The sequence below is a fragment of the Aotus nancymaae genome, unplaced genomic scaffold (assembly GCF_030222135.1).
Source record: "Aotus nancymaae isolate 86718 unplaced genomic scaffold, 86718_ANA_hifiasm-v0.15.2.pri h1tg000115l, whole genome shotgun sequence".
In the NCBI taxonomy this organism is placed as follows: Eukaryota; Metazoa; Chordata; class Mammalia; order Primates; family Aotidae; genus Aotus; species Aotus nancymaae.
The window spans coordinates 12,453,288-12,469,802 of NW_026988530.1; positions in this window are offsets into that span (position 1 = coordinate 12,453,288).

The following is a 16,515-nucleotide window of genomic DNA, read 5'->3' on the forward strand; positions in this document are numbered from 1 at the left end:
ATGCAGACAATATATATGATGGATGTGCTGTTTAATTAGACTGTGGCAAAAGCTGTAAATACATCTACTAAGTGCACTTTCATGTCTGTGTACATAAGCAATTTCAAGGAATGTCATTATACTCCACCAGGCATTGTCTGGGCTTTTGGAATTGGTTTTCGGGTATACATGTGTGTCTTCTGGGTTTTTATTTTATAATCAATAAGGATTTCTAAATAAAAGGATCTATTTGGAAATATACTTAGAAAATATGGAAGACAAGAAAAATATAAGAGCTCTTTCATATGAACTTTTGGGACACAAACATTATCAGTTCTACAATTTAAATTAAGCCACTTAAAAACATTCATTTTGAACATTAAAAAAAAAAAGCTTGACAATCCAATCTGTTGAACATCTTCTACAGCCGTTAGCAGTGAAGTCTACAGAACTAATAGTGTTCACCATATTCAATTTATTCTAACATTTGTGTCATGTTCATACCCTCTTTGTGATCCATTAGTAAAATGGCTTTGCCTTATTACATGGAGTAAAAGTGATTTATTTTAAGGTTGCTATTAGACTTTGGACTCATGCTGCAGCTTCAGCTGTTAGAGAGCTATTGAAACCAATGCAAATGCATCCTACGTCTGAAGCCGATGAAAAACATTTGCCAAAAGGCAACAGAAAATTGACTTGAACAGCTCAGAGATTCTATGTAAATGAGCTGCTGTTCTTTTATTGTTTTTGTTTTCAAATTTTCCTTTTCATTACAATCTATCAATAGCACAGGTAGGCAAATTATATGTGCAGTAATTTCAAACTTTATTCTCAGAAAATTACAAATTTACTACTTGAACCTAAATTATTTTTAAATGGAAATATTGTTATTTAATGGGGCTAAATGATCTTACTTAAAATATACCAAAAAAAAAGGAAACCCTCCATCTGCAAACCTAACTTATATCACCTATGTTATTAACTCTTGTGTGAGCCTCTGTCTCCATTCCACATCACTTCCTCCCCAAGTCTTTTCTCCCGTGTTCTAAATGATGCCAGGCCTACATTAGACTTTTTGAAACCTCCAGTGAGGAAGAGGTAAAGTCAATATTTTTGACAATTGTTATGTGGTTAGGAGCATAAGGGCAAAGTTTTGAAATGCCAGTAGATCAACCTGATTTACTGTTATGCATGTGAATAATTGTTGAAGTTGTTAAAACTGATTGCACCTCCCTCCTCTCTAACAAATATTTTACTGAGTTTAAGTTAGAATAGTCTGATAGTAAAACAGAGGAAATGGATGAACTTAACTTTATTCTTCTATATTTCAGGACTCAGCCACCATCATTCCTCATAGGTATGGAAGTATAGTTTGAGAAATGATCAGCTACATTGGCAAAAAGTTTTAAATAACTAATAAATATCTATTTGATTCTGTGGCATTGTTTCATGTACAGAAGCTTGAGTTTGAAATAGCTTTATGAAAATTAAAAGCACATCCAAATATGTTCTTAAAATCAATGACTTTTGAAAACTGGAAGATACCTTATTGTTTGAGACACCTGTTCTTATTTCCTAAGTATTTGCTTAAGAATCAAATAATCATAACGAAGGCATTTTTGGATGTACATATCACAAAATACAAATTTTCAACAGTAATTAACAATAAAACATTTCTAAATCTGCTTATTTACATTTAGTTCATAAGCTCATAATAAAGCTATGTAGCAAAGCAGCATGACTTAATGGTTGAGAAGCTGGATTTTGGAGCCACATTTCTTTGGCTCAAATTCTCATTCTGAGACTTATTACCTGTGTGACCTAGAGCAACTTGACCTTCCTCAGATTGTATTTCAATTTAAAAAATTGGAATACAAAAGATCAATTTAATCCATTCATATATTCATCATAGTACACATTTTACAAATGATATCTTGTATCACCTTACAAGAAGCAACAGTATTATGAGACATAGAATTCTCAAAATAATATTCACATCTTTGCTTTCTTTTAATTTCTAACTTTAAGGGCTTTGGACTGCTTTAGACGATATTTCTAGTATTTGTTGAGTGCCTACTTTGAGCCAGGCACTGTCATATGTGGCAGAAAACACAGTAACTAAAATAGAAAAAAGAAAATCTTTTCTTTTTTTTTTGATGAGTTAATGACTACAATGACTCATGGACTAGTGGACAACTGAGGATAAGCTGAGGCAAGCTGCCATTTCTCTCAGGCCTCATAGCAGAGGCCAAAAGGCTTAGCAGAGAACCTTCCACATAGTAAGTGCTCATTAAGGATTAGCTGTTTTTATTTACTGCACATCTCTTCTGAGTCTTAAAGATGATATTTCAGTAATTCAGAGTAAATGTCCTAGCTATACTAACCTAGCTAAACTAGCTATAACCTAGTGATGTAGCTATACTGAAGTCGGACTTGTTTTTTCTTTTTAGTCTGATATATACAAAGGAGTCATAGAAATGTGATCTATCTTCTCTTCCTCCCTGTAGTTGCCTATGTTTCTTCTTTTCAACATTCTGTCTTCCCCCAGAGTGAACTGTTAATAAAACGAGCCTCAACGAACTTAGAGAATTATTTGACATGGATGACTGGTTTTTAGAAGAAATGACAGACATTTAGACACAGTTTAGAGTATTTAGCATTGACTTTTCCTATTAAAATGAACATTATTATGTTTTTCACACTTAATAGCTATGTAGCTATGCTGAAGTAGAACAAAGAAACAAAAATATGATTCCAGAAATGTCGTATGAACTCAGTCACAATCTTCATATACTAGGCCAGGATATATTATGAGGCTTAATGTAATTTTGGGTACTTACAGCATGTCCATAGCTTATTTCTTGAAAGACAAAAGCATCTCTCTTGCACTTTACTAATAACTTTCAATAAGTCAAAAGATGATGAAAGTGCTATTGATTGTGACTATGAGCATGTGTGAGGACAATAGTGATGAGACACTAGCCAGAGCACATTTGAACAGATGTGATGGACTCTTCAGCAGCCTGGTTTATCTTCTTTCCATGTGCTCCATGCTCAAAACTAGAGCTCATTACAAAATAACAGAAAGACACAGAAGACTTTGGTGTATGACTTATATTGTCTTAATTTTCTATGAAATTTAGGGGATTGCTGATATTTCTGAGATGGTTGGAGCTAAGCATCAGAAGTAGTCTTCTTCTTGATATAATAACAACAAATAGAAAAAAGAAATAAAACATTTTTAACTTAAAACATCAGTTTACATTTAAATGAGCTTTTCTGGGATGTATATGAGAGAAAGATTTTTTTTTTTTCATTAAAACACCTATTTAAGAATACAGTTGACATTTGAGCAACCTAGGTTTGAACTGTGTGGTCCACTTGTGCATGGATTTTCTTCCTCCTCTGCCACCCCTGAGATAGCAGGACCTTTCTTCTTTCTCAGCCTACTAACATGAAGACAACAAGGATGAAGACCTCTATGATGATCCCCTTCCACTTAATAGTAAATATGTTTTCTCTTCTTTCTTATTTTCTAAATGACATTCTCTTTTCTCTAGCTTAAAGAAAATCAGAAGAGAAAATGTGCTAATCAACTGTGTCATCAATAAGGCTTCTGATTAACATTAGGCTATTAGTAGTTAAGTTTATGGGGAGGCAAACCTTTTACTCAGATTTTTGACTGCACATGGTGCTGGTCCCCAAGCCACTCATTGTTCAAGTGTCAACCATATATCACAGTAAAATTCATTCTATGCATCTTACACACACATCAAAAACAACATTGAAAAAGGTAACACATTATTTCTTATGGCAGGAAGAAGACCCAAACTATCTTGAGAAAGAGAGAGAGATTAGCAGATGTCAGTTCTTATAAGTGAGTTAGTTCTTAGATCATTCATGTTCAAAGTAGGAAAAAAAAAGAAGTCACATTGGATACTTACTATGTACTAGGAACTATGCTAGCTGCATTTATAATCATATTACATTAATGGAAGTATATGATTAAATTTTTCTCAGCATTGTGTCAATTAGCTCAAGGGTCCACTCCTGTCATTTTCATTTGCCGTAAAAATCTATGGAAGAAGCAATGCAAATGCAGTCCATGCTTTCACGGAGTTGAAAAGCCAGAGGAAATTTTAATTATATTCAGTAATATAGTTCCAAGATTGGCCGAAGTCTTTAGTAAAAGATAGAGGACTATGTCTATGTGTTCTGGCTCTAAGACTTGCCCCATCTCAAAACTGCTTTTTGGAAGCGGCCATATGGAACAATGTTTGCAGAGATTTACAGAGCAGAAAGCAAATATCAGATTCTTTGAAAAACTGCCTATAATTCAACTTTTCTTCTTGGTTTCTAACATGATGACTCTGAACTTCAGGTGATTTCGTCTGTGTTCTTGGAATAACAATAATATGAAAAATTTAGAAATTTAAATCCAAAATAAAATTTAAAATTTCACAATTTTTTCTTTTTTTTTTTTGAACTAGTGGGTCCTTTCTATTTAAGAAGAATGATTTTGACAAAGCCTGAACTCTGGTCAATCTTTCATTTTTATGTTGTAATAGAAAATGTCAAAACTTTTTTTATTACTTAAATATTCTCCAAGAAACAAAACAGAGGGCTTTTGCTTTTGTTTTCAATAAGTGACACCAAAGCTTCTTTACTGTGAGAAATGCTGCCCAACAGTGAGAACATGGATATCACAAGTTATCGCAGTGTGATATTGACCTCTCAAAGGATGTTTTTTTTCCAATATTCAGATATACAATATGTTGTTATAAACTATAATCACTATGATGTATAATAGGTATGATAAATTTCTTGAACTTGTTTCTCCTATCTAACTAAAATCTTGTATCCTTTCACCAACATATTCCCAATTCCCCCACCCTAAGCTTCTGTCAACCACTATTCTATTCTCTGCTTCTGTGAGTCTGACTTTTTAAATTTTCACATATAAATGAGATCACGTGGCATTTGTCTTTTTGTTCCTGTCTTATTTCTCTTAACAAATGTCATTCAGGTTCATCCATGTTGTCACAAATGACAGGATTTTCTTCTGTTTTCAAGGCTGAATATTAAATATATATATATATATATATATATATATATATATAAAACCACATTTTTTTATTCATTCCTTTTTAATGAACACTCAAGTAAATTCCATATTTTGGTTATTGTGAGTAATACTGCAATAAACATGGTAGTACAGATAACTCTTTGACATAGTGATTTCAGTTCCTTTGTATATATAACCAGTAGTGGGACTACTAGATTGTATAGCAGTTCTATTTTTAATTTTCTGAGAAATCTCCACACCGTTTTCTGTAAGAGCTGTACCAATTTACATTCACATCAGCAGTGTACAAATATTCTCTTTTTTTTAATACATTCTCACCAACACTTGTTATATTTTTGTAATAGTTATTCTAATAGGAATCAGGTGATATTCTCTTGTGGATTTTGATTTGCATTTCTCTGATGATTCATGATGTTGAGCATTTTTCCATATACCTGCTGGTCATTTGTATGTCTTCTTTTTAAAAATGTCTATATTCGTCCTTTGTTTATTATTGAGTTTTAATTCCTTAGGTTCTGGCAGTTAGAGGAAAGGAAACTTTGTTAAAAAAAAGACCTTAGTTTTCTTGAAATAATTTGGTACAATTTGTCTCATCAGTAAATGAGGCTTATATTTACTCTGGTTGGAATAACAATGCACTTTATAAACAAAGAAGAGTTTATTTACTGGTGTACGTACATACCATTTAATATAATCTTAAGTCAACCAGAGAGACAAGTATTTTAGCATCTGTGACAGGAAAACTCTTCACCTCTTGCTGATTGTGAATCCCTGTAACACTCTGAACACGTTATTTAAATGAGATTTTTTGTGTTCCTCTCATCCTACTTTCTTGGTGATTGACAGCGATCTATCGCTCACAAAGCAGAAGCTCTGATAGAATGATGAAGAACTGATTGCTTCCTCTTCCAACACAGCGTCTTTTCATCTCTTTCTCTGATCTCTGCTTATTGTTCATCTTTGGCATTGTCAGTCACCAGGCTGTACAGTTTACAAATACAGGTGAGACAGGGGAGAAAACATTGTTGATCCAGTAATGCGAAGTCTATCAAGTACCTGCCTGGCTGCAGCTTGAAACTCCCTCTCCAAGTTCCTGTGAAACCAGATCAGGGCTTAGATCACAGTTTTTCTTTAAAAAAGCAAATGGATTTTTCCCCGTTCTCTCTGAAGAGGTACTCTGAGTGAGATGGCTTAGTCAAGGGCCCAGTCTTCTTTTTTTGGACAGAGACAGATCAAATTTGGGAAGCAATGAAAAGAGAGCCAATGACACCTGGGTTTCTCTTTGTTAGAGAAAACACATACACGGTCTATAGAAAAAAATTCATACCACTACTTGGCTTTCAGGCCAATACAATGTAATGCCTATTACTGTGCTTGAAATGAAAATAAACTCATTGCAAAGTTTCTTATTAACCAAAACTTGCAGTATTTTGTCTACAGAGCTGAACAAACTCATTACAACAATAATAAACTCTCATTGTTTAAAAAATATCTTTCATTTTGTGATTTATCTATTTCTATCTTAAAAGTAAATTCAATTTTGATTTAAAATAAGTTTGATTATTCAGAATATTGAATGTGTTCTCTATGTAGATGTTTTCTCTTAAAAATTAGACAATATAATTTTAAATACAATATAAATTATACAAAATAAATTATATGACAATAAATTTTCCATAATTGTTATACCAAGTAAATAAGGTAACAGAGGAATGTGACCTTACACAGATTCTAGCAATGTATGGGTTTTCAATTAATAGTGGCTATTGTAATCTTATTATATTAAAAATTCAAAGATAGGAAGAAATTTACTAAAGAGTAATTAAAATTGGAAAATATAATGCATTACACTTAGTTTGAATCAAAAGCACACTTCATAAGACCTGATTGAATCTGATCTGTTCTCACCACATTCAGTATTATAAAGTTTTGTTTTTCAGAAAGCAAGTTTTGTTTTAGTTCTCGAGTTTAAAAGAATGTGTTTGTGTGTATGGGAAAGAAAGAATCTATTTTATATATACATAAAAGTTGTTGAAAGGAAAGACTGAAAACACGGTTCAAGATGACATCAGTATCATCTATCAGAATAATAACAGCATATAGAAAAAGCAAATGTTAGAGACACATCTGTATGTGATGTTAGAATTTAAAAATTTCACACCTCAGCATCAGTGCACAATACAGCCAACTAACAGGAAAGCATAAAATGGAATCAGACAGAAAAGAGAGGCAGAGCACCAAGCAATAATAGAGTTCTAATTTTAAACATGCCACTATTAAAGATTGTTTTAGGCTGCAAAGGTACAGGATACAAAATATACTCATTTGTTATGTTTGAGACAAAACTTTTCCTTTGACAAATCTGTCAGTTTACCTGGCTCATAGATTCCCTCTTCCCTGTCATTAACATAGGGCATATCAGTTTCCATCTTGCTTTTAAAGGCAAATCCTTCTGCCCTTCCTAGTCACTTAACTCTATTCACTATCACTGAACTCTCTTGACTCTTCTATTAATTTCTGTACTGAATTATAATAATCAGTATTTACACATACTAGAGGAACTCTCTTCTGAATCAAATACAGTACATACAACTCTCCAGACTTTGATCCTTCCAATCTTTGGTTTGCTAATCTTTTTGAGCTCATAGCCAATTATTAAGATGATTTTTTCTGACCTTACAAATGCAAATACCTTTTCCAATATCACCATTGTTCTTTCTCTTTGGCTAAATTCAATAGACACTTCTATCTATATTTGTCTAGCTGCCTATGTATTTATATATAATTTTAGCCCTTTTATTACTTAATGATTTATTAGCACTGAAAATTCATATGGTTTGGCTCTGTGTCTCCATCCAAATTTCATTTCTATTTGTAATCTCCATAAGCCTCACGTGTCAAGTGAGGACCAGGTGGGAGGTGATTGAATCATAGGAGTGGTTTACTCCATGTTGTTCTCATGATAGTGAGTGAGTTCTTACAAGATCTGATGGTTTTATAAGGGGCTCTTTCTCCTTCATTTCTCACGTGCACTCTCCCACCTAATAACCAAATTCTCTGACATCATCTACTAAAATCACTGCAGTCTGGTTTCTGCTACCATCCCTGCCGCTTCATGGGTCATGACTTCCTACTTTTGCCCACTCAAGCCACAGTGTCCTATTACAAATTTAAAGTAGTTGCTATAATCCTTTCTATCACAAAACTGTTTTTCACTGATATGCCCTCTTTGTGTAATGTTTTTCCTCATCCCTCTATTACCATAATAACACCAACTCATCCTTTAAAAACTCAGCTGAAGGACTATTCTTTCCACATCCTTCCTGGACCTCCCTATTATTCCTCTTATTATGTATGTGTCTCTTCATGTTGCTTTTCACATTATGGCTTTACAAGTACTTCTGTTATGAGCATTTGATTTCTATTAATTTAGTAATAGTAAACTCCATGGTTTTCTTTTACCACCTTTATATTCTGTGTCTAGTGAAGTGCTAAGCATTATAAATAAGTCAATAGATAACTAATATCAAAGCTCGCCACTGTAAAAATAAACATTTTGATATTGTATTTTCATATATTATTTCCAGTTATATGGTGCAATAGATCAGTTCTCTTACAAGTGTATCAATTCATACCAACTACAAATGTACTATCCATTTTAAAAAGCTAAAATATGAAAGGGAGAGGATAGGTAAAATGTCCACTATTAAAAATTGAAATAACCACTTTGATTAAAGTGGATATCATCATTTATAGTTGATTGTGTTCCCCAGATTAACAGTTATTTCAACATTTTTTAGACACAGTCATAGTTGAAAGTATTTCTTCATGAAATTTGTAAAAAGACTGCACAAAACACTTGCAGAAACTCTCTCACACACATTTCAAAGTGAAGGGAGCAAAGCTGCCTATAAAACTCCCATTAATGTCAATGAGAATCACTGACAAATTCCCAAGCAATACTTTGAAAACATCTTCATTGTTACCTTGGGGCTATTGCTAATGCTGTGCACAAATAAGATTTAGCTCTTAAAGAGACAATTGCTTTTATGCTGCTGAGCCTGTAGCCTCATTGATGCTAAAAAGAGATGGCAACACAAGAATGCACCATTCTTTTTAGTTATCTGAAAGGCATTATTACACTCTTTCTCCTCTGTGTCCTAATTTAAAACAAGCAAAGCAAATCTTTCTCAAAATAAAGCTGCAATATGATTAAATGGAGATGACTTCATTTTTTTCTTTTTTTTCCAAATACATGGATGTAAAACTCTATTTAGCCACTCTTTATGAAGCAGTTGCTGAAATTTCTCCTGAGATACATAAAATAATAACTATGAATGAATTTGATTTACTATAATTTAAAATAATATAAATTATCTTTTATTTTGATCCAAACATTAGATTGCAGAAATTAGAAGGCCAAAAAGAAAGAATATTTTTATGCACACTCTAGAACTCTGTTCTTTAGTGTGACATTTTAAGGAGACACTTTATACATTGGTCAAAACTAGTTTTCAAATTCTAGACTCTAGGTTTTTGAGGGCATATGTACAAAGCATTTAAATGAAAAAGAAGCAATTGAAAATGGATGTTCAGGAAAACTTTAAATAGCCTGAGTGACTATTGCATTTTGCTCTGCCACTTCTTCCATAATTGTTTTCTAGGTTTTCAATTTACCATTGGGAAATGAGGATTTTGAAAATAAGCAGACTTGCCTTTTCTAACTGATTAAATGGAGTGGAAAGCAAGAAAGAAGGAATACTCATTAACAGAAATCAATGGAAATCCTCAGTAGCTTCAAAACTGTGTTAGCCTTTTTATTTGTTGAAAGAAGTAATTGGTTTTATATTTGTTAACATTTACACAATTATATTTCAATTTTATTTTATTTATTTATTATTATTTTTTTGAGATGGAGTTTTGCTCTTGTCACCAAGGCTGGAGTATAATGGTGCAATCTCAGCTCAGTGCAACCTCTTCCTCAGGGGTTTAAGCGATTCTCCTGCCTCAGACTCCTGAGTAGCTGGGTTTACAGGCATCTGCCACCACACTCAGCTACTTTTTGTATTTTTAGTGGAGACAGGGTTTCATCATATTGTCTAGGCTGATCTGAAACTCCTTACCTCAGGTGATCTACCTGCTTCAGCTCACAAAGTGCTGGGATTACAGGCATGAGCCACTGCACTCAGCCAAATTATTTAATGTCTTAGTTTGCCATTTGTTCATTCCTATTTGTAGATGGCACCTTAGTCTGTAGTGGGCATTGACTCTGAGAATCTCTATATGTTAAAGTGAAAAGATCAAAGATTTCCATTTTCTTCCTGTGAAAAAACTTTCACCTTCTGTAGTATTGACATCTTGAACAGCCCTGACTTGATCTTACAGCTCCTTTTCTAAATACAAATTCCAAAACTTGCTGTGTAAATCATCTTGAGAAGAACCATATTTTCTACATTTAGCTTGTGATTATTGGAAGTTGGCCCAAACCTACAACCCTAGGGGACCTGAAGGAAAATTAATTTCAATGGTGGAGTTAGTTTCATTTTAGTACCTGGGGAGGAGAAAGGACAATAACTCACACAGTAAGTCCTAGAGGCAGAAAGAAATCCATTCTATTCTTCAGGACAAGGGTAATGAATTGTCAATACTTCTACAGCAGCTCTCAACATCAGAAAGTTTAGTTTGTTCCACTTGTCTGCCTCTATTCTAGAGAGTCTAATAGCTTCATCTGTAGAGGTTTGAGGGGAACACAAAACCATGAATAAGTAAAGAAAAATAAATCACTGAAGGAAACTCAATAAGCAAAATGTAGAACACTAAACTGATTATGAAACATAGATTTTTCCAAATTGCAAGTATTAAATGAAATAGGATAACTTCAACAATTAAGTCACGAAATTTCTGTTTGTTCCATGAACTACATTCCATAGACTAAACCCTTCTCACTAAAGAATAATTTAAAATACTCAAAAAACTATTATGTCTTTAAGTATAGATGAGTTTAGAAGAAAATAAGATAAATCTCAAGACATCAACTGCGAAGTGATGTCTATGTGGAATTGCAATTCAGTCTTCTACATAAAACTGGATATATCCTCAGTAACAGGTGTCTCAAAAAATAAATAAATAAATAAATAAATAAATAAATAAATAAATAAATAAATAAAAAGTGTCTTAGAAGAGGTAGATGTAATGGAAACATGTCTTTTAACTTGAGATCCTTAACATTTCAGAATCACATTTATGCCCTTAATCTGTCTGTGATGTAAATATATGTTATTGAGTACCTCAGGACTCTACACTGAATAAATAACAGATTAGGCAGTCCTAAGGTGGAGAGAGCCTTGGACACTTGGCAAAAGCAAATGCCAAATTGATTTGGACAGAAACACTCTCAAGCCAGGTCACATAAGATTCAAAAAGAGGATGATTTAGAATTAAAATAATAATAATAATAATAATCTCCCATAAACAAAAGGCATCACATATAATGAGCTAGTCTGAATTTCAGATAACAGAAAAATTAATGAAGATCAAAAATAAAGATATTTATGATGATAAAAACAAAATTGTATAAACGGAAGATATAAGAAGAGGATGACAGTATTTTTAAAAGGACAGATTTGAAAAATAAAATCTTGATACTAACAACAGCTATTGAAATGATAACATGAGTGAATGGTTTAAACAACAGTTTAGACGTGGCAAAGAAAAGAATAAATGTCCCCTAGAACTGATTATTTGCTGAGAATGAAACACAGAGTGTGATCAAAGTTAAATATATGGAAAAGAGATTGAGAGATGGAGAATAGAATAATAATCTCCAGGGTATATGCAATATAAGTTATTGAAAGAATAAAAGCAAAGGGTACGGGCAACTTCCAAAGAAATACTGCGTGAACATTTTTCAGACGTGGTGAAAGACATGGCATTTACAATATGCATCACGAGTCCAGAATACTTAACATTACTACTGTGCCCATTCACGTCGTGAAACCATAAAATCCCAACAATATAGAAGGTTGTTTTTCAAGATGTCTGACTAGACCCATTGATTGCCAGTTATCTCCATAAAGAAGATAAAGTTACTGGTGAATGGACGAGTTCCAAATGGAAAACTGAGCGAAGAAAGCCAGGGCCTGTAGGAGTGCCTATGGGAAAAGCCGGGCTGCAGAAAAGGAAAGCTGCAGGAATCTGCGGAGACTGACTCCCAAGGAACTCGGAGTCCCACGGAAAGGGTTGGTAGGAGGGCTTCTCTGCTCCCCTCACCCCTCCAACAATCATGTGGACTGCTACGCTGTTGGGAAGCTCCTCTGCCCTCACAACCCACGGCAGTGCTATCTGTGACGATTTGGGAACTCACCGGGGATGCTCATGCAGGCATGCTGCACTCCCCTCAGGCCTGAACCCACACGACAGGTGCCATACTGGTGGCCATTCATGGTGGTCATTCATGGTGGGCCACAGCTCTGTGCAGGGATCTCTGCCCTTGAGTCACCGCACCACCAGATCCCTCCCAAACACACCCCACACCTCAGTCTGACTTTGACATGCACAGGGGACTAGTGGGTCAATGAGTAACATAACCCGCATGTGGACCACCCCTCAGGGAGAGGGGACCAAAGCCTGAGAGAATCCCTCTTGGGAGGAAGAAAGCGTGGTGCAGCGCCAGTCACTAAAGGAGGCAGAAGCACGGATGCCTGGGAACAGACTTGCGCAGCTGCTCTCCTGCCCCACCCTGTCCTCTGTCGCGGTCGTAGCAGCGGTTCTTCACCCTGGGGCCTGGTGCGCCTGCACCCACAGGTTTTCCCTCACTTTTCGTGGCGGCCCCGCCCCCGCGGAAAGCGCACCTTTACATGAAGGTTTGGACCCACTTCCGGTTCCTGCACAGAGCAGCAGCAGCGCAGGGCAGACCGGTCATTCACGGAGTTAGCCTGTCCGCACTGAGGCTGGGAAACAAAAGACAAAGTCTTCACCAACTGAAGGTAATGAGCCCTGCAACAGGGCACAATACGGAAGCCGACCGTGTTCCTGCCGCTCAGGACGAGGCGCGGTGCCACCCCGGAAGCCTCCCTTCCCCGAGGCCTCAGTGTACACCCCAACACCATTTCCTCCGGCCACCTCCAGGGGCACCGAGGGTGCTTCCGCTGTCCTCAGCCCGCCCCAGGGCGACCCGGATACAGCTCTTTGGCGCTACCTAAGGGACTGCAGTGGAAGGCGCGGAAGCACAAACGGGTAGAGGACTTCGGTTCTATTTCTGCAAAGCAGGGGTATAAAATAGTCTGTGAGCATAGTTTATTATGCAATATCTCTGTGTATTATTATATGCTATAACACAGAATAGATTGACTACAGATGCTAACTTTGTCTCTCGTCCCTTTATCCTTTTAAATCCTCAACCTAACAACAGATCGTAAAGACGCTTCTCAGAAGCTCTTCCTGCCAGTCAGCCCAACCTCATCGTCATCACTAAGACTAACGTGACCTTTTAAACCCATAACTTATTTAAGAGGGTCCCAGCATTGGACACTTCTGGCATTTCTTCTTCCTTAAAATATTACCTTTCATCATTTTCTGTGGCACTACACTTTCATGGTTTTCTCTTCTCCCTCTGTTTCCTAACCACGTTTTACCAGCCTATTATGAAAGTGTGAACACTCTTCAGAGTTGTGCCCTAAAAATTCTCCTCTCCTTTCCTCTTGATTTTTTTTGTTTGTTTGTTTTGGTCTTTTTCCAGATTATATGCAATTCATACATTAAAAAAAAAAAAAATCTCTTAGAAGGGCATGAACTCTGTTTTTTTCTTCCACTCCTATGCGTTTATATGGGGACAGTTTACACATCTATATTTCTTTCCTGGGTCCTGCAGCATTAGAGTTCAAGGTGCCTATGTACTCTCCCCCTGGGCAACCACACTTACTCTTTCAGCTTCAATTATTATCTGAATGCTGCTAGTTCTCAAATCTCTACCCTGAGGAGAAACATCTCTACTGAGCTATTGACCCATATGTTCGACTGAATCTTAGACCCTCCTCTCAAATGCCTCTGGCACTTCTGCTTCCACATCTAAAATTGAACTTCGTCTCCAAATGCACTAGCGCTCCAGAGTAGATGCTAGTATCATCTTCTCTATTCCCTAATATATAATTTTTGATGTGATTCTTTATTCCTTCCCCATCCCATTCAGACACTCATGCAGCCCTAGCATTTCTACCTTTTCATATCAAGTGTATGTACTCCCTTCCATCTCCACAGTCCCTGCATAAACACAAGCATTCCTCAACTCAGCTGCCTCCTAATTACCTTCATCTCTCCAGTATTATTCCATTATAGATGCTAGCCCCAAAGAGATGCTTTCAAAATTCACACCTCATTATCTTTCCCAGCTTAACATTGGTCAGTTATTTGGCATTGCATATGGAATAATGTGTAAAAATTGCAGCGTGGTTTCAAGGCTTCTCGTGAGATAATCCCTGCTTACTTCAGGCTTCACCACCATGGCCACTTCCCACATCTACTACATTTCAGCCTGTTTAATTACATTATTCGTGATAAACATGTCCAATGTCTAAAGCAAACTTCCTCCCTTTGCCTTTTGCCTTTTGCCTACAGTTTGAATGGCTCTTCTTTTTCCCTTCCCTGATTATTGAGTAAACAAAATAAATTTAAAGTTTCTTTAAAGAAATGTGTCTGCAAAATTATTTGTCAGGCTCTGCAAATAAGGTTGTAGAAACATAGTAATAGCAGGATTTTTGATGTTTTGCTTAAAGATACATGCTGTCAAAGTTTCAGTGTTTATAAAAGACAGCTGAAGTTCATAAAATGCATGGAGTAAACAAATAAAATGTCTGGCTACAGACCACCAGGAACATATCTGCAGTGCAACAATGAAGACCTCTGCAAAAAGCATTAAGTGAGAATTGTTAAAGGATTATGGCTTATTACAGATGATTTTTTTGGAGGTCCCTGAAAATGGTGGTGAAGCCTGAAGTAAGCAGAGAGCTTTTCTCTGACCTGGGAGTTCTCAGGAAGAGGGAGTAATTCTATAATTGGGTATCTAATTTTTTGGGGGTTTTGTTGTTGTTTTTACTGAGAAGGGAGGAGTGACTGTTGGAGACTGATTGGTGACGAAGCAGCATTCGCTGAGGCAGTTGGGAGGGAGGGAAATCGGTCATGTCTGTGGTTTGCACAGTTTCTTGTTTTTATATGTATTCAGTGAAAGTTAGAAAGGTGTCATCTTGCATCTCGGTCACAGAGTGGCCTCCTCAGATGTTGTTTTTCTTGAAATTATGTATGTTTAAAAGAAGAAAGCCATGGCCTAGCTCTTAATGTCATAACAATTTTCAAATGAAAACTCTCAAGGCTATTTTTTCTTTCTCAAAAAGAGGGAATTGGAGACCACACAAGACAAAAAAAAAAAAAGATTGTGAGCCTACCTAAAAGCAATCACTTCAGCCTCCTCTTTTATTTCAAATAGATGGAAGTGATTGCAGTAAATGATGATGGAAAGGGGTGGGAAATGAGAAGTGATTTTGGATATAATTTTAATGCTCACAGAATCTTTGTGAAAGTATTCCTATGAATGGGGTTTCATTTCGGATATTGCTAACTCCAGTGCTATGGGAGCTACTATAATGATAATCATTTATCTTAGGATTCTGCTTCCTATTGTGTTGTGTGATCACAGAAGATCCTATTGTGTTCTGTGTAACTATGTGATCACACATAGTTACAGTGTGGAATGGATATTGTGTAGATGTTGGATGTATCCTGATTATCTATAAAATATAAATTAATTAAATTCATATCTGGCTCCCTGAATATGACAGTCTTGGAGCTTTTACCCATAGTGCTTCTTAACTTTAATATTCTTCTCCCTGCTTCCCTATCTGCTAAACCTTACATTTTAGGCTAAAGATGAAAATTCTCCTCCTTGTGTAATCTTCCCCTTGCCCATCATGATTATTTTATGACCTCCTCAGGATCCTAAATTTTGCTTATCAGACACTTGGCATGATTTATTATAACTATTTATTTCATCATCTGTCTCGCCACTGCTAGAGTCTAAGTTCAGTGGAGGAAGGAACAATATCTGTCTTGTTAAGAGTTATGTCTCCTGCAACTAGAGATACATTAAATTAAATCAAAATTTACTTTTGTTATTAAAATTGCAAAAAAGGCCTGGTTGGTGGTACTCAATAAAAAATTGCTGAATTAAGTTATTAATAAAACTTGTAGAAAAACACTTCAAATGTCTTTAGTGAACTGAAAAATTTTTTTCTTTCTCTCATATGTGTTCTTTAATGTGTCAATAGCATTCATTCACTTTTATTTCTTTCAACAATCTTTACAAAGCCATACTGTGTGCCACATATTTTGATAGACATTTGGATATGATGATAAACCCTGACTCAAATGGGGCTTGTTGTCACAGAGATCTGTTGGCTACA